General features: G+C 40.2%; 2 long non-coding RNA genes across 2 annotated transcripts in view; one reads left to right on the top strand and one right to left on the bottom strand.

Moving 5' to 3' along the window:
• The window catches only part of LOC132394288 (uncharacterized), a 632507-nt gene that overhangs the window by 478377 nt on the left and 128270 nt on the right, over positions 1-25860 (top strand). The gene's annotated exons all lie outside the window — the stretch shown is intronic.
• LOC132393725 (uncharacterized) overlaps positions 20703-25860 on the bottom strand; it is a 52602-nt gene continuing 47444 nt past the window's right edge. The window contains exon 3 of the long non-coding RNA XR_009512056.1: positions 20703-21026. This is a non-coding gene — a long non-coding RNA (uncharacterized LOC132393725). The remainder of the gene's footprint in view (positions 21027-25860) is intronic.

Genomic DNA, 25860 nt, shown 5'->3' with positions numbered 1-25860 from the left:
GCATTCAGGCTCTCATGATCAGACTATATAACAGTTTCTTCCCCCAAGCTGTCAGACTCCTCAATACCCAAAGCCTGGACTGACACCTTGCCCTACTGTCCTGTTTCTTATTTATTGTAATGCCTGCACTGTTTTTATGCACTTTATGCAGTCCAGTGTAGGTCTGTAGTCTAGTGTAGCTTTCTCTGTGTTTTTTTTAATTACATAGTTCAGTCTAGTTTTTGTACTGTGTCATGTAAACCATGGTCCTGAAAAACATTGTCTCATTTTTACTATGCACTGTACCAGCAGTTATGGTCAAAATGATAATAAAAGTTGACTTGACTTGACTTGACTTGACTATGCACCATTATTCCTAGATCACTCTGTTCTACTGCCTTCCTCAATGCCCTACCATTTACCATGTATGTTCTATTTTGATTAGTTTACCAAAATGTAGCACCTCACACTTATCAGCATTAAACTCCATCTGCCATCGTTCAGCCCACTCTTCTAACTGTTTCTTCCCACGGTCTAAAGTTGTACCGGTTGGTAGGTTAATTGGTCATTATACATTGCTCTGTGATTAGGCTAGGATTATATCTGGGAATTGCTGGGTAGTGTGGCGCGAAGGGTCTATTCCATGCTGTATCCCAAAAAATAAATAAACGTGGTTAACACTAAACTGCATCCTCAGTTTAAGATACACTTGGTGTTGGACAATAAAATCAGTCCTGCCATGAATGCTCATATCCCATAAGTAGTAAGGCAAAGTTCTTTCTCTCTGTCAGCATCAGTTGTGAAATTGGTACTGTGGCATTGCTCTCCATGGGGCAACTAACATTGTAAATGTGCATATCAATCAATAGATAGTGGGAGAAAAAAGTATTTGCAGATAACTAAACATTCATATCTACAAACTATTTGAAAGTTTCTGTAGCTCACATTTCTTCCAGATTGCTGTATTTTGAGCAGGATGCTTGAAATGACATAACTGGTCATCATGTCTGACAAATATTCATCAGCAGATGTTTCATTGCTCTTGTGTTCAACGGAGCATCTCTGTCTTGCTGCAGCTGAGCTGACTAACTTTCCAGTTCATACTGAATTTTGGCACCTGTCAAATGTAAGATATGGACATCTCCTTGAATTGTTATTGTTGTGATTCAGTTTAAGCACCCAACACAGTTAGTGGCCCACACACATTTATGGTCCCTTGCAATTTTTTCTCGATTAACTGCTGAGTGCTTGTTGATGTGGTGAATAATGAATGCATACTCAGAATAATCAAAGTTGTTCATGATCTTTGTGTTGGTTTCAAAGCACTGGGTTTTCTGATGGACAACTTTGGTAAATTGATTTTTTTTCACACAACCTACATTGCTTTCCCTTAGCAGTGCCACCATGCTCTCACTGTTGACAGCAATTGTTCCTTGCTAACAGGTTTAAGTGAAAATTTCTGTCCTGGCATTTAGTTTCTCTTTTGATACCATTCACAGCTGTGCCATGTCATTTTAATTATCTCAAATACCACACCTTCCTTTGAGTGAAATATGCAGTCACTGGAGATTTTGATTCTACATAGTCTTTAGCCACTGGTGATAATGTTTCATAAATAGCTTGTAATTCTTCAGCACCGCAATATAACAGAAGAGTTTATTCACAGATGTCATCTATGAGTCAAAATCCTGTCATTTCACACTGGAAAATCTCTTTCCCAATGGGACAGGATTAGGGAATACACATTGAATAGTATGACACCAGGCATGGTCATTGCCTTTCTAACACAACACAATTACAGCCTGGGTGCATTGAAGATATTAAACATTTCTATTTATTGACGTTGTTTGTATAAATTTGGTTTAATTAAAGCAGATATGAGTCTTCTTAGCAGCTGCAGGCTGAATAAACTACACACACAGCTGCAAGAAATCTTTCACACTGGTTCATAAATCTGCAGGAAAAGCTCCCTCACACACACAATGTTTAAAATGATAGTAATTGCATTCTCAATGCTGTAATGCTCATCTGGTGTAATCTATAACTGATTAGCCCTTGCATCTGTGATTAATAGGTGCAAACTCACTAGTGACTACATTATAAACAACAGCAACTTCTTTATTGCTAATCCCCAGGTACAGAGCATGCTCGGAACTATTTACAGTGTTAAAAGGGGAATACAAAACGTTCTTATAAGTGAATTGAGCATCAAGGTATAACAACTGACTGCAGCAAAAACAAACTGCTGGAGGAGGAATTCAACAGATTGAGCCGTGTTTGTGGGGGGGGGGGGGGAGGAATTCTTAACATTTTACATTCAGACTCTATATTAAAACTTAAGTTGTTTGCACAAATTTTGTTTAATTAGATTAGTTGTGAGTCATCTCTGCATCATCAGGGTTAAATAGCACTGAGTACTAATATAGATCCGTTAAGGATAGACAATAAAAACAAGCATCTACAGAGAAATCCATACCCCTAGAAAAAATAAGCAAATAAAATAATCCTTATTGCAATGGTCAAAAGTCACCTAAAACTCCTTTAGAACCTGTTTGGCCACTTTTGGTAGATCTGGACCTTGAATTAAATATGAAATGCTTGTAGAATCATTCATGCTGGGAGAAATTAATCAGCAACGACTTTGTTGCTGGTACTTTCAGATAATAGGATCCTTCCTGCTGTTTAACCAGTGTTCAGCCAATTCTGTTTAGGAAAGGGCATTCATTAGAGCACCAAGACAACAATTTGGGCTTCTTTCAGGGCTTTACACTCAAAGCATTCAGCATACTAGCACTGGTTGGTTAGTCGTTCCCTTACCATTTAGGGCACAATTCATGCCACAAGTGGGCATGCTCCCTGTGGATGCCAATCAGGACATCAAAAGGCTCACTGCACGCTGAAAGCATGGGCACAATCAAGTCTAGTTTAGTCTCTGTAAAGTAGTTGAGTGAAGATATTTGCCCATCATTATGCTTCATCCTGGTTAATGTTATGGATAACCTTCTGTGAATTGTTCTGTTGTACTATGATTTTCCTTTATGAAAATGTATCAGTTTGTATGCAGATATGATTGAAAAATGAATGAACTATCAAATAATTTAGTTATGCCAAACTAAATAATAGACGTGCAAAATATGTTTGATGAATCACATGACCATAGTTCACAAATTAATTATTTCAGTCAATAATTCACTGTAACCTTTGCAAATATTGAAATTGCCATGATGTATTTCCTTTGTATTAATCTAATTCATGTTAATTATTGTCACCAAGAAACAAATTAAGTACATGCTCAGTCCAATAAAACTAATAAGCCAAATCATGATGGGTGTGGCCCACAAGTTATGAATAGGCCATAGGCTTTCTTCCTTCACACTTAAGAATATTGCTGATTTACATACACTGACTTTAACTGTAGAACTCAAGGATACCCTGACAGACTTGGGGGAGCCATTGGATTCATCCTGAAGTCCAACAGCATGATCAAATCTTTTAGGGCTTCCCCTGAATTACATTGATATTGCACCATTCAGATCCCAAGTTCCATTGATTTCAGAAGGGATTTTAGGTCACAGGTTTAAGAAGAAAAGGGGGAACGTAAGTTACATTTAAAAAATAATATTTAGGTAAATTGTTTTAATTTCTTAACTGTGCTTAGAATTAATTTTGATTACTTACATGATTTTACTCTCTTAGAATGCCAAAGGCCCTAAGGTAGTGCCAGATTTGAAAGGTGAGCAGGGCCTGTTGGGAATTTCTGCAGAGCCTGAATCATGGGGATATTTACTCGTGGAGAGTAGTTACCACGTTTTATAATAATAGTGGGGCTGTTCAGGACTTGCTGTGGAGTTCGAGATCACTGGGGTTATTATGGCCAATGAAAGGAAGCTGGGTTTAAGCAAGCAACCATTGTGGGAGTGGGACACTTAACTCTGAGTGGTGAGGTGAGGTTTTGCCTCAGGAGTATTCAGCAAGGGGACGTGGAAATTTATCTTGTTTCCTTTACTTCCTTTAATACTGCTTAGCTAGAGTAATGAAAATGGATCCCGGGTCAATGGTTTGCTCCTTACGCAAAAGAGAACATAGAACATAGATCATTACAGGCCCTTTGGCTCATTATAGGAAGGATATGGAAGCTTTCGAGAAGGTGCAGAGGGGATTTACCAGAATGCTGATTGAGAGAGCATGTCTTATGAGGATGGCTTGAGCAAGCTAGGGCTGAGAGCTGACTTACCAGAGGTGCAGAAGATGAAAAGAGTCATCGATTGAGTGGAGAACCAGAGACTTTTTCCAAGGGCGAAAACAGCTAATACAGGGGGGCATGATTGGAGGAGATATCAGAGGTAATTTTTTTATTACAAAGACAATGGTGGGTTCATGGAGCACTCTGCCAGGTGAGCTGGTAGAGGCAGATAAATTAAGTACAGTTTAAAAACCCCTTAGATTAGCACATGGATGATAAAAAAAGGAGGGCTAGATTGCAGGAAAGGGTTAGATTGATCTTAGAGTAGGTTAAAAGGCTGGCAAAATATTGGGGGCCAGAAGGACTGTATTGCACTATAATGTTCCAAGTTCTGTGTTTTTCTATGTACTCTAAGATAAAGTTTAGATAAGAGAACTTAGAAATGAAGCCCACAAATTATTTTTGCCTTGTACTGAAAGCCGTTCTTTTCCATCTTCCCTCCACCTCCAAGTTGCTTATCCTGAGCGGTGCTCATTCTTCCAGTCATACAGTTCTCCAAGCACTTTGTCGTTGAAAACACTCAGAAATGAGCACATCTGTTACTGTAAGCAGCGACTTGTGATCACCGAAATCTCTTTGAGGTTGACGTTGGAATTCTGATCATTGTTATACCAAAAATGACAAGTACTTTCCTGTCTAAAAACATTGCACTGTCAGAAACTAACATTAATGAGCTGTGAAGAGGCAGTGTCAAAGTTACATGATCTATTACCTATTGCCCCATACGTTCTCCAGAACACTCTGTCGATTAAATAAAGGAAGAGGGTTTCCTCTCTATGAGAGCAGCCATAGACAGCAGAGTACCTTGTACTTGATTTGCCCATGTTTTTCTGTATCAAACATTGTCTGGTAAATTTCTGCTGGTTCAGTACTCCCAAACTAAAACCCATTCACAGAAAACTTGAAGAAAAATGTTAAATAATCTGCACTTTTCATGTTGTCTGTAGTTTGGTCCATTGATTGTAGCTGTTTACAGCCACCAGGAGAGGCGTCGGAGCTGGTGCACTCCACCCGGGGCACTGTGGCACAGGGTCCGGGCTAAGTCGGTGCTTGCTTGGGAAAGACCAGCTGTATTGTGGTTGACAGCATTCATGGCTCGGGTCATATAACCATATAACAATTACAGCATGGAAACAGGCCATCTCCGCCCTTCTAGTCCGTGCCGAACGCTTACTTTCACCTAGTGCCACCAACCCACACTCAGCCCATAACCCTCCATTCCTTTCCTGTCCATATACCTATCCAACTTTTTTAAAAATGACAATATCAAACCTGCCTCTACCACTTCTACTGGAAGCTCGTTCCACACAGTTACCACTCTCTGAGTAAAGAAATTCCCCCTCATGTTACCCCTAAACTTTTGTCCCCTAACTCTCAACTCATGTCCTCTTGTTTGAATCTCCCCTACTCTCAATGGAAAAAGCCTATCCACGGCAAATCCATCTATCCTCCTCATAATTTAATGTCATGGTGGTATCTTACTGATATGTTTATGTGCTTGCTTGCCATCTTGCATGTGCAATCTATGCTTTGTGTGTGTGACTGTTGGTATCATGTTTTGCACCTTGCTGCTGGAGTAACGCTGTCCCGTTTGACTGTATTCATGGTTATTCATGTATGGTTGAATGACAATTAAAGTTGAATTTAATTTGTTCAAATTATTCACAGAAGTGAAAATTTAGAAAGAAATAACTCATAGAACATATGGAATTTTGTGCAGCAAATCAAATTGAATATGCAAATAATTACAATCATAAGGTGATTGAAAAGGTGAAGTGAATTTGAAGTTGCATGAAATGATCTGGTAAGTACCTAGAAGCTGGAAGAAATAGTAGATGAATGACAATATTTTAAATTCATACTCACTAACCTCCTTCAATGTTTGTAAATGGGAAAACTGAAAAGGAATACATGAGTTGTTCTCAAGTTAACAGAGCCTTGTGGACAGCAGAGGATCAGTGATTGAGCCCCAGTTATTCACAATTTTTATCAGTGATTTGGGTGAAGGAGCAAACTTTTCCCTTACCGGTTGTCAGTACCCTGACAGGTCGACCACTGGGGCCTGACGCCTGGCAAGGCTTTACCTTCTTGAAGGACGATCTGACGTCAGCTTCTGAGATGGATCACGGGGTCACCAGATTTCGTGAGGACTCGCACAGCTGTAGCTTTCTTCTCTCTCCCAAAGTGTGCATAAAAGGCATTGAGCTCATCAGCTGCAAAGCAGCACAGCTATTAGAGTGATGTTTATAATTCCAGAAACTAATTGAAAGAAAAACAGAGGAGCCAGGGCACAAGTCTACTTATTTTTTTCAGTCTGGCATTCACATAGTGTCAGATGGAATACAGTGTCAGAAAGTGTATGGTCATGCACTTTGTTAGAAGGAATAAAAGCAAAGACTATCTTTTAAACGAGGGAAAGTACAAAAACCCAAGGTGCAAAGGGACTTGGGTGTCCTCGTGCAGGATTCTTTGAGGATTAATTTGCAGGTTGAGTCGGTGGTGAGGAAACCAAATGCTACGTGAGCATTCATTTTGAGAGGACTAGAATATAAAAGCAAGGATGTAATGCTGAGGACTTATAAGGCAGTAGTGAGGCCTCACTTGGAGTATTGTGGGCAGTTTTGGGCCCCTTAATTAATTAACTAAGAAAAATTACAAAATTATCAACAATTTACTAAAAATCAAAATCTAAAGTTGTGAGGTTGAAAAAGTATTCATCCCTTTTGTAATTACTATTTTAACTTTCTTCAAGTGCAGTACTATATATGACGTTACCAAGTCACCCAATTTGTTGATGTAGAAAATTGGACAGTAACCTGAATAAGTACCCCCTCTCTCTGTAAGGTCCAACAGCGTGGTGGATTTTCAACAGATCAAACCAAACTGAAGTTCATGACAAGTCAGGGAAATGATAATAGAGAGCACAAATCTGGAGAAGGGCACAAGATCATCTCAAAGGCCCTGAACATACCCTGGAGCATGGTGCAGTCCATTGTGAAATCACAGCAATACTGCCTAGGTAAAGATGCCTCTCTAAACTGAGGCACCCAAGGAGAATGGCAAGTGTAAGAGAGGCTACTGTGTCTCCAACAGTCACACTGAGGGAGCTGCAGAAGTCAGTGGCTGCAACTGGAGATGAAGTTCATCGCTCCACAATCTCTAAGACCTTGCACAAAAAAAGGGTTCTTATGGAAGAATGGCAAGGAAGAAGCCCTGGCTAAAAATATCATATCCTTGCCCATAAAGACTTTGCAAAGCATTTCTTAGAAGACACTGTAAAGATATGGAAGAAGGTCTTGTGGTGAAATGAGACAAAGTGGAACTTCTTGCTGTCTACACTAAACAGTATGTGTGGTGTAAATCTAACACTGCACATCTGCCAGGTAACACTGTCTCTGCTGTGAAGTATGGTGGAGGTAGCATCGTGCTATAGGATGTTTTTCAGCAGAAGAATGGAAATCTGGTCTGCATTGATGGGCAGATGAAGGATGCAAAACACATAGAGATCCTGAATAAAATCTTGCTAGCATTTGATAGAAAGCTTAAACTAGGGAGAAGGTTCATCTTTCAGAAAGTCCACGAACCAAAGCACACTGTCAGAGAGACACTGAAGTGGCTTCAAATTAAAGAAATTGATGTCCTGTGTGGTCCAGTCAGATTTCTGAGTTTAATCTAATCAAATATCTTTGGCAAGATCTCAAGATTACTGTCCACTACTGCTCCCCAACTAACCTGGCACAGCTGGAGCAATTTTTCAAGGAAGAATGGGCAAATCTTGCTTCATCACATTACGCAAAACTAACAGAGAGTTATTGAAAAAAGACTACTGGCAATAAAAGCTGTGAAAAGTGGGCCAACTAAGTACTGAGAAAAGGAAGGAGAATACTTTGAACTGCTGACAATTCAGTTTTTGAATCTTTAGTTTTCATGCTTTACAAACTTTACTGTTTTTTGAGCTCTGCTGTGAAAAAAGGAGCACGAGATTCACCAATAAACTTTTTTAGTCCATCTGATCAAAATCCCTGGTTGTAATACTCATTTACGTGTGCAGGGCAGATATTAAATTGTCACATTCAGCCTAAAATTTTATTTGTTGTGGAGGATTTCTTGCCCTTGTGGGATAACCTCTGTCCTGACAAAGGCATGAGGGGAGTCACTCTGTCTGGCAAGTGAGACTTGTGACTATGAAGCAATCTCAGGTTCTGGAGGCTCCACCATGTGGTTGTAAGAGTTGGCTCTGGGACTGCAGGAAGTGGTTCTGACAGCTCTGGGCACATTTCTTCTCTAACAATTGACTCTACTCCCCTCAAATGTTTGATGTGTCATCTCCTAATGACGTCAGACACAATCTCCACTATGTAAGAGAGTGGTCCACTTTTGCCCTTAATCTTCCAAGTACCTACTTTTGATAATCTCTGTAGTCCCTCACCAGATGTGCCTGTCCAGGAGAGAAACATCAAACCTCCTTTGTCTTGACTGTTTGTCCTGTGAACATCTGAGATTGGGTTTGAGGAGATCCAAGAGTGAGTGCAAGCGATGCCCCAGGGACAACATAGCTAGTGAGTTATTGGTTATGGAGTGTATTAAATTGCAATACACAAGAGGGAAATGTTAAGCTTCTGATCCAGTGCAGTGTGTTTTGCTGACATTGTGTGCAGTATGTTCTTTAGACTCTGGGCAAACCTTTACGTCTAGCCATTTAAGCTGGGTGATATGATGCAGATGTAATGTGTCTTCTTCCATTCATTTTCAGGAATAACTGACCCTATTCTGCACCAGACTGTGGTCTATCGTCACTGACTAAGTGTCCTGGACCAGTCCTTGAGAAGAGGCTTCTCAACAGATCACCAGTGTGTTAGGCTGTAGTGGAGGCTATTGTGAACACTGCTAGCAACATCTCCTGTGACCAAGAAATTTGTGCCCAGGAATGGTCTGGCAAAATCTATATGAATACTCTGCCAGGGCAATGCTGGCTATTCCCAGGGATGGAGAGGCACTGCTTCTGGCTAATTCTGGATGTGTTGGCATCTTGAACAGTCCATTGCAACCTGCTCAATCTCCTGATCTATCCCAGGGCACCAGACAAAGCTTTGAGCCAATGCTTTCAATTTGACCTTGACTAGGTGACTGGCATGCAGCTCTTCCAACTCTCAGCTTGGATGGCACAACAACTGTCAATCCCCACATAAGGCAAATCCTGTCAAGGGCAAATTCATCCTGGCACTGGTAAAATGGGGCATCTGGAATTTCTCACACACATTCCTGACAGTTTGGATTTCCATATAGACCTGAGACAATGTGGGGTCTTTTCTAGTTTCCCTTTGGGTAATCTCTGCTGTAATAAGGAGACTTTTAATTTGAATTAGGGAGAATACTTCAAGAGGAGTGTCCTCACTTGTAAATTTTTCAGGTATTTCCTTTTCCAAGGATAAATAGAGCAATTCATCAACATTTCCATGACTAATTGTCTTCTTGAATTCCATCTTGTAATTGCGTCTTCCAAGAAACAGAGCCCATCTGTTTGCTGCTGCCTGCCCTGATCTGCTGTTGTTAGTAGAACACCATTCTGTGGGTTGATCACGGTTGATTATCATCAATAAAGGTAATTTATCTCCATTCAAGTACCGGTTGAAACATTTTACATCCCAATCCAGATTCAAGGCCTTTCTGCAGTGGTAAGGGAACATGATGCAAAAGCTATGGGATGTTCACTTCCATCACTTATAAAATGACTACAGCTATACCACAAGGAGAAGCAACACTGGTAAGCTTCACTGGACAATATAGTTGGTAATATGTGAATACAGTGTCTGACATCACCAATTCCCTTGCCTTTTGGAAAACCATCTCACACTGCTTTGTCCATTGCCATTTCTTTCCAATCTGTAGTAATGATTTCAAAGGGTGGAGCACAGTGGCCAGGTTTGGTAGGAGCCTTTTATTGTAATTGACAAATCCTAAAAAGGACCACAACTGTGACATGTCCTTTGGCTTTGGGGCATCTGCCACTGCTTGAATTTTCTCAGCACACTTATGTAGTCTTGTGAATCAATGGTGTGACCACAGTAAGTGATGTTTGTTTAAATTATTCACAACCGTCACACTGCACACTGAGCTCATAATCTTCTAATCTTTTTAACTTGAGATTTTTGGAGAAGATCCTTGTCAGCCTCACTGGTAACAATAATGTCCTCTAGGTAACACTGAGTAGACTTGAAACATCTTGTCCATAGCTTTCTGCAAGAATGCAGTTGTAGGTGCTACCCCAGAAATAAGCCTATTATAGCAATAACGTCCTTTGTGATTATTTTATGGTCAGAAACACTTTGGACTCTTCTTCCATCTCCATCAGTAGGTAGGGCTCAGCTAAGTTCACTTTGCTGAAAAGTTTCCCTCCTGAAAGGTTTATAAAGATATCCTCTATCTTGGGCAGAAAGTGCTGATCTGCTTTCAATATTGGGTTGATGGTGACCTTACCCTCACCACAGATCCTGATAACCCACCCTTGTTGACTACTGGGGCCTTGACATTTACATTTAACTCTATTTTACCCTTGATATGCTTCAGTTTTCCAATGCCATCCTTGAGGACTGTTGCGGCATCACCCAATACCTTTCTTAATCTGCTTTCAGTTGACACTGTTGCAGGGAATCAGGCATGCAAATAGTGGATGGATCTCCAGTCAAGTTGTAGTTGTCTCAGCCAATCATGTCCTTACAACACTGCTGCTCCCACTTGTTGTTTGTTCTATTTCACTGTTACAAACATCATTCCCACAGGAGTAATCTCGTCTTCAGTTGTGTTTACTTGGATATCTGCCTAGGCTTCAGTTCAGTATCTTTGAAATGCCATTCAAACTCATTTTGTGGAATGGGTGAGGCAATCAAGCCAGTGCCCAATTCCATTTTATTAAATTTTCTGTTCACTCTTGGTGTAAGCCATATTATTTGTCTCTTTTTAGGTTTTTAAATTTTAAATCTCCACCAGGTCCGTATCACTCTCATCAATATCAAATTTTTCATCAACAGCATGTAGATTGGAGCTCTTCTTGAAACTTCCTCTTAATTTTTTATCTTTTCCTCTCCTGTGCAGTCCATTTATTTTGGTCTGCCCAATATACTCTTTGATGTCTCCTACTTTGTTGCATTTTCTGAAAGTTTCACCTTTAACCCTGCATTGGTCTGATGTCTCTGAGCCCTTGCCACAATGGTAACACATTTGTTCAGCCAGCCAGGTTTCTGTTTAGATATTGTTGTTCATGTTTACTTTTATTCCTGACTGCAACTTTATTGCATCTCTGTCTGCTCTTTCCTTTGATACAGCAATTTCAACTGCTCTTTTAAATATTTGTGCTTCAGTTAAGAGCTACTTTTGAGTGCTTTCTTGAAAGAATCCACAAGCTAAATGATCTCTCAGTGCATCATTAAGCCCATTACTGAACGGACAATGGCTTGGACAATTTCTTCAATTCAACATTTCCATAAGATGTATTTCAGACATTGTACATATATGTCATATAATCATATACATCACAAAATCTCCACAAAGTATTTATTTGGGGTATACACTTATGGAAAAGAGTGGAAAGAAAAAAACAAGCAGAAGGAAAGAACTATGTACAAGTAGGGAGTGATCTTCTTTTTACAACAGATTCATTGATTTGTGAGAATAAAATCAGGCCTATGAGGCATTATGTAGTTAAACCATTTTTCCCAGTATGAATCAAATTGTTCCAGCTTATGATTAACAGCTGCTGTTATCTTTTCCATTTTGTAAATGTCCATTGTAATTTCCATCCATGTATTTAAAGTTGGGCTCTCCTGTGATAACCATTTCCTAGTAAAAGTCTTTTTACCAGCCATCAACAGTATATTCATTAAATATTTATCTCTTTTCAACCATTCTTGAGGTATATATCCAAAATATATGGTCTTACTCTCCAAGGGTATTTCACATTTAAAGATGTCTTGTAGGGCATTGTGAATCCCCCTCCAATAGTTTTTGATAACAGGGTAGTTCCAAAAAATATGATAATGATTTGCATTTTGATTTCCACAATTTCTCCAGTAAACAGGGAGGTTACCATCATAATGAGATTTCTGAGAGGGTGTAATAAAATACCTTATCAAGTTTTTCCATCCAAACTCCCTCCATTTTTGTGAATTGGTACACTTCCATTGATATCTCCATATTGTTGTCCATTCTTCCTCAGATATAATTATCTCTCCTTGCTTCTCCCATTTTGTTTTAATGTATGAAGTTGAATGTGTTTTATGATTTGACAACCCCTTATACATCTTGAAATGATTCTACTACCATTATCTGAATTATATGCTTTTCTAAAGAGCTCTATCAAGCATGTATTTGCCTTGGTTACATTTTTAAGTGCCTTATTAATATATTGTCGCATCTGTAAATACCGATAAAAATCTTGTTTTTCTAGTGTTACATACCCCGTAACTGGGTGTCTGACCAGCAGCGAAAGAAGAATCCGTTGGAGTCTGGTGGTACCAAATTAAAGGTGTTTATTAGTAAACGACACAATACAATATCAAAAATGCAAATATACATATAAAACAAGTTAGCAGTAATAAACCTCAAACCTCAAAGGAATAATAATAATCAATAATAAACAATAGACAATAGGTGCAGAAGTAAACCATTCGGCCCTTCGAGCCTGCACCGCCATTCTGAGATCACGGCTGATCATCTACTATCAATACCCAGTCCCTGCCTTGTCCCCATATCCCTTGATTCCCCTATCCATAAGATACCTATCTAGCTCCTTCTTGAAAGCATCCAGAGAATTGGCCTCCACTACCTTCCGAGGCAGTGCATTCCAGACCCCCACAACTCTCTGGGAGAAGAAGTTTTCCTTAACTCTGTCCTAAATGACCTACCCCTTATTCTCAAACCGTGCCCTCTGGTACTGGACTCACCCAGCATCTGGAACATATTTCCTGCCTCTATCTTGTCCAATCCCGTAATAATCTTATATGTTACAATCAGATCCCCTCTCAATCTCCTTAATTCCAGCGTGTACAAGCCCAGTCTCTCTAACCTCTCTGTGTAAGACAGTCCTGACATCCCAGGAATTAACCTTGTGAATCTACATTGCACTTCCTCTACAGCCAGGATGTCCTTCCTTAACCCTGGAGACCAAAACTGTACTCAATAATCCAGGTGTGGTCTCACCAGGGCCCTGTACAAATGCAAAAGGATTTCCTTGCTCTTGTACTCAATTCCCTTTGTAATAAAGACCAACATTCCATTAGCCTTCTTCACTGCCTGCTGCACTTGCTCATTCACCTTCAGTAACTGATGAACAAGGACTCATAAATCTCTTTGTATTTCTCCCTTACCTAACTCTACACCATTCAGATAATAATCTGCCTTCTTGTTCTTACTCCCAAAGTGGATAACCTCACACTTATTCACATGAAACATCATCTGCCAAGTATCTGCCCACTCACTCAGCCTATCCAAGTCACCCTGAATTCTCCTAACATCCTCATCACATGTCACACTGCCACCCAACTTAGTATCATCAGCAAACTTGCTGATGTTATTCCCAATGCCTTCCTCTAAATCGTTGATGTAAATCGTAAACAGCTGTGGTCCCAATACTGAACCCTGTGGCACCCCACTAGTCACCACCTGCCATTCCGAGAAACACCTATTCACCGTTACCCTTTGCTTTCTATCTGCCAACCAGTTTTCTATAAATGTCAATATCTTCCCCCCAATGCCATGAGCTCTGATTTTACCCACCAATCTCCTATGTGGGACCTTATCAAATGCCTTCTGAAAATCGAGGTACACTACTTCCACTGGATCTCCCTTGTCTAACTTCCTGGTTACATCCTCGAAAAACTCCAATAGATTAGTCAAGCATGATTTGCCTTTGGTAAATCCATGCTGGCTCGGCCCAATCCTATCATTGCTATCTAGATATGCCACTATTTCATCTTTAATAATGGACTCTAGCATCTTCCCCACTACCGATGTTAGGCTGACAGGATGATAGTTCTCTGTTTTCTCCCTCCCTCCTTTCTTAAAAAGTGGGATAACATTAGCCATTCTCCAGTCCTCAGGAACTGATCCTGAATCTAAGGAACATTGAAAAATGTTTACCAATGCATCCGCAATTTCCAGAGCCAACTCCTTTAGTACCCTAAGATGCAGATCATCTGGACCTGGGGATTTTTCAGCCTTCAGTCCCATCAGTCTACTCATCACCGTTTCCTTCCTAATGTCAATCTGTTTCATTTCCTCTGTTACTCTATATTCCTTGGCCCATCCATACATCTGGGAGATTGCTTGTGTGTTCCCTAGTGAAGACAGATCTAAAGTATTTATTAAATTCTTCTGCCATTTCTCTGTTTCCCATAACAATTTCACTCAATTCATTCTTCGAGGGCCCAACATTGTCCTTAACTGTCTTCTTTCTCTTCACATACCTAAAAAAGCTTTTGCTATCCTCCTTTATATTCCTGGCTAGCTTGCATTCGTACCTCATTTTTTCTCCCCGTATTGCCTTTTTAGTTAAGTTCTGTTGTTACTTAAAAATTTCCCAATCATATGTCCTCCCACTCACTTTAGCTCTGTCATACTTCCTTTTTTTTTAATGCTATGCAATCTCTGACTTCCTTTGTCAACCACTGTGGCCACTTTCCCCCCTTTGAATCCTTCCTTCTCCGGGGGATGAACTGATTTTGCACGTTGTGCATTATTCCCAAGAATACCTGCCATTGCTGTTCCACTGTCTTTTCTGCTAGGATATCCGTCCAGTTAACTTTGGCCAGCTCCTCCCTCATGGCTCCATAGTCTCCTTTGTTCAACTGCAACACTGACACCTCCGAACTGCCCTTATCCTTCGCAAATTGCAGATAAAAACTTATCATATTATGGTCACTACCTCCTAATGGCTCCTTTACTTCAAGATCGCTTATCAAATTCTTTTCATTACACAACACTAAATCCAGAATAGCCTTGTCCCTGGTCAGCTCTCGTACAAGCTGTTCCAAGAATGTATCCCGTAGGCACTCTACAAACTCCCTATCCTGGGGTCCAGCACCAACCTGATTCTCCCAGTTCACCTGCATGTTGAAATCCCCCATAACTACTGCAACATTTCCTTTGCCACATGCCAATGTTAACTCCCTATTCAACTTGCACCCAATATCCATGCTACTGTTTGGTGGCCTGTAGACAATACCCATTAGGGTCTTTTTGCCCTTACTGTTCCTCAGTTCTATCCACACAGACTCTACTTCTCCTGATCCTATGTCCCCCCTTGCAAAGGACTGAATTTCATTCCTCACCAACAGGGCCACCCCACCCACTCTGCCCACATTTCTGTCCCTACGATAGCACGTATACCCTTGTACATTCATTTCCCAGGTCTGATCTCCCTGCAGCCATGTCTCCGCTATCCCAACAACATCATAGTTACCCATTCACACCTGAGCTTCAAGCTCATCCGCCTTATTTCTGACACTTTGTGCATTCAGATATAGAATTTTTAGCCCATTTCTCCACTCTCTGTTTAAATCGCTGCCTATCGTGCTTAACCCAGCTCCCCAAACTGCCATTGGGGTATACGCCCCTAGAATTTTGTTGTCCTTCCTAAATTTACTTATTCTTTCTGCACGTTTAACGCCATGTTCCGTCAGACCATCCTTCTGTGCATGTGTCCTCCTTATCACTTGTTCCGCCTCACCTTCCTCTACTACACACTTAATATTCTGGAAACAAGCTCTATCGATGTCTAGGGGTAAATGAATTGTCATAGGAAAGTATAGAGTTGAGTTCATAAATGCTGAAGTAGTTATGGTTGTTGTATTGAAATCGTTGGAGAGAGAGAGCGAGTGAGATGTAACAGCTACAGCAGCCAAACCTTCCTTTGCTTTCTTAATCCATCGTATCGTTGTGGTCATTCAGTTATGACCCCTAATCTGTTCTTCAGCTAGACCATTCTTCGGTGGTGGACTCGTCACTCTGGTATGAGTGGACACACACACAAGTCCCCACCGGCCCTGCTGTAACACTGTGAGCTTTACTGACTGATCTCCTAGTTCGGTCTTCGAAGCCCCCATCTTTCTGTGGGTTCTCAATACTCAGTCAGTGTCCACTGATGTGTCTGAAAGTTGTCTCTCCAGACCTGTCTTTTATCCCCACTCATGGGGTCTCAGCTATCCATCAACTATGAATGACCGTGTCCATCAAATCAGGCCACTCCTGCTATCTCCTGAGGAACGTTAACGAGCAAAGCAATGTCCTTGTAGTGTAAAGTAAATAATCCAGAATGAGTCATAATACAGTAAATCAACAGTCTCTCTCCCCCTTTTATCTGCAGCAAATGTTCTTGTCTGGGCTTTATCTCTCTCTCTCATGAGCAACATAACAACAGCAATAGTTAGTAGTTCTCAGGAGGGGGGTGGGTAATGGTTAACTCTGCACCCCATTGTCCATCAGGTCTGTTCATCACTCATAACACCCCAATCCTTCTGGAAATTTTCACTAGGGTGAAAATGAACTAATAAAGCATATTACTGAATTACAGAGTTTAACAAAATACAGAAGTGGTCTTAACTACAAGAATAATACAGATACACTTCCAAATTAACATTTGGATAAACAGTCAGCAATTACATTCTCACTCCCCTTTACATGTTGTATTTTAATATCAAATTCCTGTAGCAACAGACTCCAACTTAATACCCTCCTATTTTTATTTTTTATGTTAGCCAAAAATACCAAAGTGTTGTGATCAGTTTAACTTAAGTGTATATTACAAAGTGTGAAGCAATACATGTGTGATTATACTGTGATACATTACAGAAATGTGTGCAAATACTAATCTCTATTTTACTTTTTAACTTAACATTCAATCTTCCATGATGTTGTCTTTATTATTCACATTCTTTGTTAAAAAAAAAATCAAATTCCCGCAACACCAGATCCTGTTATTCAACGTGGCATTTGGTCACCCTTTGCCTCTTTTCCACTTAACTCTCACTTGGTTAGCTTGCTCATCAGCTTGGACCGGGCCTTCACAGACTCCTCTCACAGGAACTATCTTATCACCAATGTTCTCCAAATTACGCCCAGTTGCTGAACTTCCACACCACTCATTAATTTTAAGCAGGTCATTAATTTTATCTTCAGAATCTTTAATTCTGTTAGTTTTTCATTTAACATCTGCAGGTGATCCCTCTTGATCAAAACAACACTTTAATTTCTGTCTCTCCAAATCACATCCTTGAGCAACATCACCAAGTTGTTTATCTTTAAATTCCAAAACAAACTGTAATTGATTCACTGGCACCTTGTTAGCAAGCCACTGTTTAGTTAATGGTCCCTTCACTTTTATCAACAGTTCTGACACCAAACTCGACTTTAAATGTTCTTTATTCAAAAGTTTAGGAACAATACTTTTCCCTTTCCCTTCAATAATATTTACATCACCAGCTTTCATCTCATTACTAACTTTTAACACAAGTGACTGAGAATTCTCACTTTCTACTGGTGCCACAGTTAACCCTTTCATCACTGAATCAAGTCCATCTGACCCTAAAGAACTGCATTCCTTTTCAACTAAATCAGATACCTCAAACTTTTTCTAGGCTTCAACACTAGGTTTAGTACCCTGTGACTCCACATCCTTCACATCCTGAACACAAGCAAATGGGACATCTGCCTCTCCTAGGCTTTCAATACCAGTCCCTTTTTCAAATTCTAAGTTCCCCTGATCCTCCAGGTTACTCTCTGGGCAACTCCTATCTGGAGTAAACTCAACCTTGCTGGTTAAAACAACCTCGTCTGCTAACCCAGCAGACTCCCTCAAGGTAACGGCATCCTTTTCATCTAGGACTACCCTTACATCATCGGGAACACTTTTAAATTCGTCAACTGAAAACAGCTCTGTCAAACCAGACAGATCATTCGTGTCCAACCCTGGACCTTCTAACTGCCTCATCTGTTTCTCATCTTTACTCTGTGCCTCCATAACCTCCTTCCTCACTCCTAAGTGTCCACCTAGGGGTATTTTATGGGTCAGGTTCAAAATTCCATTCCTTGACAACACTAAATCTGCTTCATCTCCCTTACTTTCTTTAGCTCCACTATTCTCCATTTTACCATCCTCTAACCTCTCCTGGTATAAGATCGGTAAAAACGTCTCTGCTAAATCACTACTGGACTCAATTAAACTGTCTCCTTTCTCAGCTGCCTTTCTAGACATGCTGTGAGTGATTGCGCATGCGGGATAAATCTTGGAATCTATGGGCGGGTCTTCAGCACTTGCAGGCTTACTTGTCAGCTTCACTGCTGAATACATGTCACCACCTGCCAGATCGTTACCAAGAAGGACGTCCACGTCGTCCATTGGTAGTTTCGACCGCACCCCTATTTTGACTGGTTCAGATACCAGGTCACATTTCAGACACATCCCGTGCAAAGGTACGGCCTTGATCCCTTTCCCGATACCTCTTAACACAACCTCCCCAGTCAGTCTCAGAACCAAAATCTTACAACTTCCTTAAAATCAATGACTGTCCAGCCCCAGTATCTCTCCAGATCCGCACTGGAACTGAGGTTTCTCCTTCCTTCACAGACACCGTCCCTTCCGAGATAAACTTCTCACGACCCTCTTGTGCTCTATCTAACTTTGCCTTCCTCATCGATCTGTTGACCGACTCAATGCAACCAGTCAGAACTGCTATTTTCCCTTTTCCTGTCTCCTCCTTCAGAGCAAAGCACTTAGATGCTATATGACCAGCTTTCCCACAATTATTACACGTAAAGTTGGGAACCTTCCTGCCAGCCTGTTTTTCCTCCTCCTTATCTTTTCCACCAGCTCCCGGCTTATTCTCTGTCTTAGCCGGTGGGCTTTCTCTGCCATCCCTACTGCCTTTCTGGTAGCTCTTATTTAAGGAAAACTTTGTTTTGTGGGTTAACACATACTCGTCTGCTAATTTGGTAGTCGCAGACAGAGTCACTGTCTCCTTCTCATCGAAGTACGTCTTCATTCTCTCAGGGATACAACTTTTAAATTGCTCCATCTGTATTAACTGTAATAGTTTATCATAATCTCCAACTACCCCTTTTGAGGTGCACCAATGCTCACAATTCATTTGCATTTCACGGGCAAACTCTAAATACGTGTGGTTCCACAGCTTTCTCAAGTTCTGGAACTTCTGCCGGTATGCCTCTGGCACCAACTCGTAACTCCTCAATACAGCCCTTTTGACTTCCTCATAATCCTTAGGCTCATGCATGGACAATGCAGAATACGCTTGCTGAGCCTTCCCCCTAAGTACACTCTGTAACAGAACAGCCCATTTCCCCTTAGGCCCGTTCTGATTCACAGCCACTTTCTTAAAATGAAGGAAGAACTTATCAACATCCATCTCCTCAAATTGAGGTACTAACTGGATCTCCTGAACAATCTTGAACCCCTCATTTGGATTTGCTGCCTGGTCTCTTCCCTGTGATGCCTTCAACTTCTCCATTTCCAGAGCAAACTGCCTCTCTTTCTCTCTGTCTCTCTTCCTATCAGCTTCTTCCCTCTGCCTTGCAGCTTCTTCTCTCTGCCTTGCAGCTTCTATCTCCTTTATCCGGAGTATCTGGAGCTCATGCTCTCTTCCTCCTTCTTCGCAACCAACCTTAATCTTTCTATCTGCATCTGAAGCTCACCCTCGACTGGTTTTTTCTCAGGGAACAGGTCCAATACATCCGACATGAACACACCCTCGGATACGTAATGCACAGCTATTGCTCTCTGTATAATCCAACTTGCTCATCGATGATTTCACTGCCGAGAGATTTAATCATTTTGCAACACTCACCAATTCCGCCTTCTTGGCATCCTTTAATGCCCCCGAAGTCAGGTCTTATAAAAATTTGTCAAATTCCAGCTCTGCTGGTTTCCTGTCTGGTTATCCACACAACCAGATCAGATAAGGGACTTTTATCCCGATTCACTGCCCCCCCCACGTTGATAATCATATCTCGGATGAGCCCCCAATTTGTTACGTACCCCATAACTGGGTGTCTGACCAGCAGAGAAAGAAAAATCCGTTGGAGTCTGGTGGTACTAAACTAAAGGTGTTTATTAGGAAACTACACAATACAATATCAAAAATGCAAATATAAATATAAAACAAGTTAGCAGTAATAAACCTAAAAGTGTAGGACTAATAATAATCAATAATAAACAAGCTCTATCGATGTGTAGGGGTAAATGAATTGTCATAGGAAAGTATAGAGTTTAGTTCATAAATGCTGAAGTAGTTATGGTTGTTGTATTGAAATCATTGGGGAGAGAGAGAGAGAGAGAGAGAGTGAGATGTAACAGCTACAGCAGCCAAACCTTCCTTTGCTTTCTTAATCCATCATATTGTTGTGGTCATTCAGTTATGACCCCTAATCTGTTCTTCAGCTAGTCCATTCTTCTGTGGTGGACTCATCACTCTGGTACGAGTGGACACACACACACACACACACACACACACACACACACACACACACACACACACACACACACACACACACACACACACACACACACACACAAGTCCTCACCGGCCCCGCTGTAACACTGTGAGCTTTACTAACCGATCTCCTCGTTCAGTCTTTGAAGCCCCCTCCTTTCTGTGGGTTCCCAGCACTCAGTCAGTGTCCACTGGTGTGTCCGAAGGGTGGCTCTCCAGACCTGTCTTTTATCCCCACTCATGGCGTCTCAGCTATCCATCAACTCTGAATGACTGTGTCCATCAAATCAGGCCGCTCCTGCTATCTCCTGAGGAATGTTAACGAGCAAAGTCCTTGTAGTGGAAAGTAAATAATCCAGAAAGAGTCATAATACAGTAAATCAACAGTCTCTCTCCCCCTCTTATCTGTAGCAAATTTTCTTGCCTGGGCTTTATTTCTCTCTCATGAGCAGCATAACAACAGCAATAGTTCATAGTTCTCAGGAGGGGGGTGGGAAATGGTTAAGTCTGCACACATTGTCCATCAAGTCTGTCCATCACTGATAACACTAATAAGTGTTTCTCTTTAAGCATTTCAAAACTGAACTGTGTTCCTTCTTTCATTATGTTGCAAAAAACTGTTATTCCTTTAGCTGTCCAGTCCTTAAAACTAGCATCCAATTTATTTGGTGTAATATCAGAGTCATATGCACACCATTTAAGAATTGCAATATCTCCCTCTGGATTATATTCTTTTATAGTAGTTTTCCATATTTTAAGAGTCAATTTCACCCATGGGTTATCAATAGTATTTATGTACCTTTGCAGGTTGTTATCAGCCAAAATTGCTTGTATGGGGATGGGAAGTACCCACTCCTCAATGTTTTCCCATTGAGCATCATATGATGGGTTGCACCAACATATCACAGCTCTCAACTGTGCTGCAAAATAATAATCTCTAAGAGAAGGCAAGCCCATCCCCCCTTTTCCTTTGCTAATTGCAAAGTTTTGAGATGAACTCTAGGCCTTTTACCCTGCCAAATATACCTTGATAGCATCTTGTTCCATTCATTGAATTGATTTTGATTCATCTCTATTGGTAGGGTCTGAAAGAGATATAACAGTCTGGGCAGTATATTCATTTTAATAGACTCAATCTTGAACTGAGACTGAAAAAAGGAATCAGGCTCCATCTTGCCACATCTTCCTGAATTTTTTTATATAAGGGCTGATAATTACATTCTGATAATTTTGCCAAATCTTTTGGCATAATGATGCCCAAATATTTGAAAGACTCTGTGTGCCATGCCTAGGGGTATCAACTTTCAATTCCTCTTGGTGGGGTATAGTAATATGAAAGTAATTGGGTTTTATCTATGTTGATCTTGTATCCTGATAACTGACCATATTGTTCAAAGGATTGCATCAATTTAGGTAAAGAGTATGTTGGTTGCCCTAGATAGATCAAAATGTCATCTGCATAATAAGCCAATTTATGCTCTGTCCCTCTGTCCCTGATATCTTCATTTTGTTTGATGTATTGAGCTAATGGTTCCAGATATAACACGAAGAATAGTGGTGACCATGCACAACCCTGTCTTGTGCCCCTTTCTAGGGTAAGACTATTTGATAAATATCCATTGATTTTAATTCTGGCAGTAGGATTATCATATAATGTCTGTATAGTTTTAATAATTGTGTCTTGGAAACCAAATCTATGTAAAACTCTGTAAAGAAAATTCCAATTAACTAAATCAAATGCTTTTTCAGCGTCCACACTTATCACTATTGCTTCGATTTTATTTTTTTTGTATATCATCCATAATGTGAAGTGTCCATCGTATATTGTCTTGAGTCTGGCATTGTCGTATAAAACCTGTCTGATAATTACATATCAGTATGGGTAGAAACTCCACTAATCGTTTGGCCATGATGGAGGTAAATAACCTGTAATCTACATTAAGAACGGATATTGGTCTAAATGACCCACATTCCATTTTATCCTTGCCTTCTTTTGGTTAGCTGAGATTATCACTTCCAACTGGGTGGCATTTGTGCCTTTTTTAGAGCCCAGTTCAGTGTGAGGAGTAAAACAGGAATTAACTCATCTTTAAATTCTTTGTACCACTCTGCCGTATACCCATCTGATCCTGGTGACTTGCTTAATTTAAGCCTACTAATTGCAGCTTTTAATTCAACTTCAGTTATGTCAGCAGTCATCCTTCTATTTTGTTCTTCGCTTAAAGTGGATAACTCTAGAGAATTCAAGAAGGTGTCAATTTGGGTTATGCTTCCCCTGGAACTTTGGAATATAGCATTTTGTAAAACACTTCAAAAGCTTCTTGAATTTCACTTAGCTTATTTTTTTTTATCATTTTTGTTCTTGGGTCCCTAATTCTATGAATTGTATTTTCTGCTATCTTTTTTTTTCAGTTTCCACACCAGAATTTTCATAGATTTCGATCCACTTTCATAATGTCTCTGTTTCAGAAACATTAAGTTTTTCCTGATTTCTTGCGTAGCCAAATTATTTATTTCATTCCTAATTCTTTTAATTTCCCCTAATGTATCCTGTGCCAAATTCAATTTGTGTTTTTTCTCTAGTTCCTTCAGCCTATTTTGTAATTCATCTAATGTTTTATTCCTTATTTTTTTTCTTATATGAAGATATCGCTATCATTTTCCCTCTTAAGATCGCCTTCAGAGTATCCCATAAAATGGGAGGTGAAACCTCTCCATTATCATTAAATTCTAAGTAGAGACCAATTTCTTTTTTCATTTGTTCCTTAAAGTATGGATCATTGAGTAGACTTGAATTCAGTTTACAAATAGTATTCTTTGGTCGTAGGTCAAAATCAAGAGATAAATATATAGGTGCATGGTCACTTACATCTATTGTCCCAATTCCACAGGTGTTTATTTTGTCTTTGTCTTTTCCAAATGTTATGAAATAGACTATTCTTGTATATACAGAATGTGGAGCAGAATAATGAGTGTAACCCCTTCTGTCAGGAAAAAAGGTATCTCCATATATCAATTAAACTAACATCCTCAAAAAGTGTATTAACCTTCTTATGTAAAGATTCTGTTTCATAGGCTTTTCTATTGGAAGAGTCTAAGTTTGGTTATAATTGTAAATTTAAGTCTCCCCCACATACCAGGAGAACTTCTGTTTCCGTTACCATAATATCCCTAATTTTCTGAAAGAAACCAATATCCTTCCCGGGGGTGCGTATATACTCAATAGAGTAACTGAATTGCCATCTATATTCCCCCTTACCAGAATATATCTGCCTTCTTTATCTCCCATTTTGAATATTTTTTTAAAATTTAGCTTATTTGAGATAAGAATAGCAACTCCTCTCCTATGCCCTGATTTATATGAGGAGAAAAACAGATTAGTGAAGCCCATTCTCTTTAGTTTTTTATGCTTATTATAACTTAAATGAGTTTCCTGTAAATATACTACATGGGCTTGTTCTTTTTTTCATTTTGGATAAAATTCTCTTACGTTTGATTGGATTTAATAGCCAATTTACACTAAAAGAAATGAATTTTACCCTGTCCTTAGCCAGCTGTATTTATCTGTTAATGTATCATTGAAATTAGAATAAAACTTAATCGATCTACTCCCTGAACAAATAAGAACCAAGAAACTCAGATAATAACAAAAATGGCAACGAACATGTGATTCCAAGGCGGAGGTCTCTAGTAGATGACCCTGCATTGAGCAAGAGGAACTGTCTAGCTGTGGGGGATAACCCCTCATATTTGTGAGTTGAGGGCCCCCATTGCAGTATTCATAAAAGTCAGTGAAAAAATCCATTACACAGAAAATATTTCCCTGTGTACTCCTCCTATATATACATATATATATGCATACATATACACACACACACATATATATATATATACATACACATGCACACACACACACACACATTACACACATACACGTATATGCACACATATATATGTATATATTCACATTTTGGTGGCGAAAAAGGAGTAAGTGAGGAAATAAAGAATAACAACTAAGTAATATAAAATCCACATTATAGTAAGTATTTCTCGAGATAGGTATGTCACCGTGTACTTTTGCTTCTGTTTAGCTTCTCAACATTTTTAATGTTAGCCAAACCTTATGGCTCTTCTGAATGGGGTGAGGACTGACTTTGAGAAACTCCCGGTCTCTTCCTGATATGTTTCTCTCGGCCTCCTCCTGTCTCCTGCCTTCTCATTTCTTGCACTATTTCCCAAACCGAGCGGGACAATTCCTCAGCCAGGCTTTCTTTATTTTGGTCATGCTGACGGGCAACCCTCTGGCCTTCATGTCTGTAGTCGCCTCTTCCACTGTCTGGTACAATTGCGTCCCATTGTCATAAAACACTTGAAGTTTAGCAGTGTACGGAGTTTGAAATCTAATCTTATTTTGCTTTAATACTCGCTTTACTTTGGAGTATTCTTTGCGTTTCTGGAGGATCGCGGGGGGGGGTAATCTTGGTCAAAATATATTAATTTATCCTCTAAAAACACTCTCTTCTTACACCAGGCCCTTGGTAGAATCTCCGCCTTGGTGCTGTACTGAAGGAATTTAATTATAATTGAGCGTGGCTTTCTATCCTGGGTAGGTTTCGGGACTTACACATGGTGCGTTCTCTCGATTTCCAGCTCCATAACCGGGGAAGATCCAGCATGTCCCGCAGTAACTTTCTGACAAACTCCATCATAGACTGGCCCTCCGCTCCTTCGGGAACATTGTAGATTCTGATATTTTTCCACCATGATCTTCCCTCCAGGTCAAGCAGTTTACCTTCTTGGTGATGTATTATTTTTATTGTCTTGCTCAGTATCCGTTCCACTTCTTGAATGCGATCTTCCACCTTCTCAATGCGAGTCTCTGCCCCTGCTACTTTTTGATTAATGCTGGTGAGCTTGGCCTTAATATCACGGAGCTGCTGCTTTATATCTTTCTGGACCTCCATTATTTCTTTCAGGGTTTCGAAGACATTCGCCGCTTCAACTGAATGAGGCCCAGCGGCTGCCTTGCTCGCACATGGTCGGGTCAAAGAGCCACTCGCTGCACTCCTCTAGGACGCAGGCTCTGCAGTGTCGCTTTTTTTATTTCCATTTCTTCTCCCCATTCTTGCCCCTCTTTTCAGT

Source organism: Hypanus sabinus, chromosome 5, assembly GCF_030144855.1.
Source record: "Hypanus sabinus isolate sHypSab1 chromosome 5, sHypSab1.hap1, whole genome shotgun sequence".
Lineage (NCBI taxonomy): Eukaryota > Metazoa > Chordata > Chondrichthyes > Myliobatiformes > Dasyatidae > Hypanus > Hypanus sabinus.
Note: the sequence above shows the minus strand (reverse complement) of the source record. Positions and strands in the feature narration are given on the sequence as shown.